Source organism: Tupaia chinensis, unplaced genomic scaffold, assembly GCF_000334495.1.
Source record: "Tupaia chinensis unplaced genomic scaffold, TupChi_1.0 Scaffold144426_1, whole genome shotgun sequence".
Lineage (NCBI taxonomy): Eukaryota > Metazoa > Chordata > Mammalia > Scandentia > Tupaiidae > Tupaia > Tupaia belangeri.
In genome coordinates this window covers 1,536,621-1,541,247 of record NW_006204286.1, presented here as the reverse complement: position 1 = coordinate 1,541,247, position 4,627 = coordinate 1,536,621, and the positions used below count along the sequence as shown (strand labels likewise).

Below are 4,627 nucleotides of genomic sequence, written 5' to 3'. Positions count from 1 at the left end.
AAAAAAAAAAAAAAAAAATTTAAATAAGATCCCCGAAACACAAGCAATGATCCTAAAAGTACACTAGTGGGATTGTTTAAGGTTTAAAAGCTTCGCACAGCAAAAGAAACAATAAAGTGATACAACAACTCTCATAATGGGAAAATACATTTCCTCAGATGAGGAACTGATAATGAGATTATACAGGGAACTCAAGTAGTTTACCCAAAGGGGGGAAAAAAATCAATCCAATTATAAGATGGGCAAATGAGCTGAATAGACAACTCTTCAAGGAAGACATATGAATAGCCAAAGAGGATATGAAAGAAATAGCCAATACCCCTCATTGTAAGGGGAATGCAGATCAAAACCACAATGAGATACCACCTAAGACCAGTCATAATGACTAAGATAAAAAAATAAATAAATAAAGATTAAGTGCTGGCCAGAGTGTGGTGAAAGGGCAACTCTCCTACACTGCTGGTGGGAATGTAAATTGGTCCAGCCCCTGTGGAGAACAATTTGGAGATTTCTCAAAGATTTATACATAGAACTTCCATAAAATCCTGCAATCTCACTCCTTGGTATCTACCCAAAGGACAGAAGAATTCTTAACTGGAAAAGTACTTGCACATCAATGTTTATTGCAGCATTATTCACAATTGCCAAGCCATGGAACCAACCCAAATGCCCACAAACAGATGAGTGGATAGAAAAACTGTGGCACATAAACGCTATGGAATACTGCTCAGCCATACAAAACAAGACCCTGGCTTTTGACAGAAAGTAGATGAATATGGAAAATTTACTGCTGAGTCAAGCAAGCCAAGCTATGAAGGAGAGATATTGTATGTCACCACTTAACATATACCAAGTGTCTGCAGTCTGTGGCTGAAATTGAATGACTAAAGGTTATAGGAACTTAGTAAATGGTTGTGAATACCAGATACAGTGTGGGAAGAAGGCAGGTGAAGGAGTAGAGTCTGAGCAAAGACATTAAGGAGAAAAATAGAGAGGCAAGTCATTCATGGGACAAAGAAATGGATTAATATCTATTGAGGATAACTTTATAGTATTATCAACTGGACTGGTGAGAAATGTACACATGTTGGAATATTCTCTTTGTAAACTAAGTAACATGTGATTGAATGTATAAAAGAAGAAATAAAAAGAAATAAAAATTTTAAAAAAATAAAAGGAATTAGTATCAATTATTCATAATATCTTCCTGAAAATGGAGGAACACTTCCCATTTTATTTTATAAGGCCAATGTTACTCTATTATTAAATATGCCATTGCAAAAACAGGGCAGCAGGCCGATATCCCTTCTAAGCATAGGTGTAAAACTCCCCCCAAAAATTAACAAATGAAATCCAACAATCTATTAAAATAATTATATTAAATTATTAGGTGTGATTTATTCCAGGTATTCAAGACTGACTTAACACTGGAAAATCAGTCAACGCACTGTATCAAATTGATGTGCTAGAAAAGAAAAATCATATCCTATCAATAGATGCAGAAAATGCATTTGATAAAAGCCAATACAAATAGAGGAAAAATAATCAGCAAGTTAGCGATAAAAAAAATTTCTCAATATTACAAAGAATATATGCAAAATAATTTATAGCTGAATAATTTCCTCTTAAAATCAGAATAGAGTCAAGGATTTTTACTTTCACCACTGTTGCTCAACATAGGATTGAATGTCCTAGCCAGCAAAATAATGCAAGAAAGAGAAAGAAAAGGCGTACGAATTTTTTAAAAAGAGAAATAAAACTGTCTCTATTTGCAAATGGCATGGACTAATTCCCACATAGAAAATCTAAGGATTAAAAAACAAACAAAACTCTCCCACATCTAACAAATAAGGTTCAGTAAAATTGTAGTTTATAAGATTAACATATAAAAATTTATATTTCTTTTTTAAAGAATTATTTTATTGAACTTTATTTATTTAATTTTATTTGACCAGAGAGGGACAGTGTGTGTATGTGTGTGTGTGTGTGTGTGTGTGTGTGTGTGTGTGAGAGAGAGAGAGAGAGAGAGAGAGAGAGAGAGAGAGAGAAAGAAAGAAAGTAAGCCACCAGGTACAGGAATTGAACCACAGTCAGCCATGTAGGAGTCCAGAGCCCTTAACCACTAGACCACCTTTCGGCCACCAAAATTGATGATATTTCTATACGTTAAGAAAGAAGTTAACTAAAATAGAAATCCATTTTTAATTATTCAGAAAATGAGATACTTACATATAAGTCTAACAAAACTTGTAAAGACTTTTGTATGTTAAAAGTTAAATTTGCTAATGGAAAAAAATTGAAAAAATAATAATAAACAAATGGAAAGATGAACTGTGTTCAATGGATTGTAAGACAACATAGGAAAGATGTCAAATGTCTTCTAACTAATCAATAGATTTGATGGAATTTCTGTTAAAATCCGAGCAATAATTTCTGTGGACATTGAGTAGCTTATTCTAACATACATGGAAAGGCACAAGTTCTAGGACTGGCACAAATGAACCTTTCAAAATAAGGCTAGAAAAGGAAGAATAACTACCTGATATTAAAGCTTGTTATAGACTTTCAGTAATTAAGTCTGGAGTATTGGTGGAGGAATAGTTATATAAATAATTAAGCATAATAAAGAACCCAGAAATAGCCCTGCACAAGAACACATTACTGAGTTTTGACAAAAGTACTTAAAGCAGAAGTACAGCCTTTCCAACAGATGGTTATGGAGGGGAAAGAAAAAACACCCTCTTAACCGTGATAACATGGCCATAAATGTATAATGTAAAACTTACTGAAAAACATAGAAGGAAATCTTCAGGGTCTAGGGATAGGTGAAGAGATATACTTGATACTAAAAGTCTCATAAAAAATGATAAATTGGATTTCATTAATTTTTTTTTAAATTTACTCTGCATAAGACCCTTTTAAGGAAATTTAAAAACAAGTTATGGAGTGAGAAAAACATTTATAAGCCACATATGTGAAAAAAGACATGTTTCTAGAACATATAAAGAGCTCTCAATATTCAATAATAAAAATAAAAAAAAAAAACAAAGAAACCAGTTAGAAACTGGGCAAAAATAAAAGAGAAACATTTCACCAAAGAAAGTATACACCACAAATAAAAACTCACAACTATGAGAACAAGTAAAATTAAAAATAAAATAGGGACAGAACAAAATGCTGGCAAGGATGTGGAGAAATTGGACTACTCATATATGGATATTGGGAATAAGAAAATGGTACAGCCGCACTGAAAAATAGTTTGACACGCTGTTATCAGTCAAAACACACATTTACCATATGACCCAGCAACTATATTCTTGTTTCAAAAATGTAAATTCATAGTAAAATTAAAAATAAAATAGGGACAGAACAAAATGCTGGCAAGGATGTGGAGAAATTGGACTACTCATATATGGATATTGGGAATAAGAAAATGGTACAGCCGCACTGAAAAATAGTTTGACACGCTGTTATCAGTCAAAACACACATTTACCATATGACCCAGCAACTATATTCTTGTTTCAAAAACGTAAATTCATATTCACAAAAAAAACCTGTACCTGACTGTTCACAGAGCTTTTATTCATAATAGACAGAAACAGGAAACAATGAGATGTCCTACAATGGATAAATGGATATATACCATGTAGTTCTTGCCTATATGGTATATAGTGTGGAGTAACACTCAACAAAAAAAGAAAAGAAAAAGAAAGCCTGACTTATGCTACGATTTGAACAAATATTAAGGGAATTATGCTCAGTGAAAAAAGTCAATCTCCAAAGAAATGGTTCCATGTATAGAATATTTTTGTAATGAATAATGGAATTAGTAGAAATGGATAACAGATGAGTGGTTCTCATGGATTATGGACCATGAAGGGGAGAGAGTGGGTGAAACAAGAAAAGAATAGCAGTAGAGATAATCCTGTGATTATTGAATGATCCTACATCTTGATTATGGTGATAATTTCACAAATTTACACATGTGGTAAGATACAGAGCCAGCCCATGGCATGGCAGTTAGGGCAGTTGGATCCTACGTGGTCAACTTTATGGTTCAAGTCCCACAAACAGTGGCTTGAAAAATACACTGGCAAAAGATACAATTAAAGAGCATGTTCCTTCAGAAAAGACAATAAATGGCCCAATTAGTGCTTCTGATGATGAAATTTGTAAGCTACAGAGTACTCCAGGAGAAGAAAAGATTAATACCTTAAAAGAAGAACACACTCAAGAAGCAGCAGTTCTGAATCATGCTTCATAAACGGAAGAAGTTCCTATTTAATAAGTTCTTTTACATTACATTTACAATAGGGCTTGTACAAGCTTGCCAAAGATAGAATAAGGATTTGCCCATCTTTACATCACACTTTCAGTTCTTCCATTTGGAATTCAGAAAGGGGAGGTATCTGAAGAAATTATGTGTTAAACACACTTTGACACCTACTGTGGTATAAAGTATATCATCAGATGTTCCTTGAGAACAGTATACATAACATTTAAATAGTATATGTAACATTCAAAAAAAGTTGCTGGCTGTAGAAGAAAAGAAAAGTGAAAAGAAAGGAAAGGGAAGGGAGGGGAAGGGAAGGGAAGGGAAGGGAAGGGAAAGGGAGAAGGGAGAGG

General features: G+C 33.5%; 1 protein-coding gene across 1 annotated transcript in view; it reads right to left on the bottom strand.

Annotated features, from left to right (window-relative positions):
- Nucleotides 1-4,627, bottom strand: part of DACH2 (dachshund family transcription factor 2) — a 193,017-nt gene that overhangs the window by 92,540 nt on the left and 95,850 nt on the right. The gene's annotated exons all lie outside the window — the stretch shown is intronic.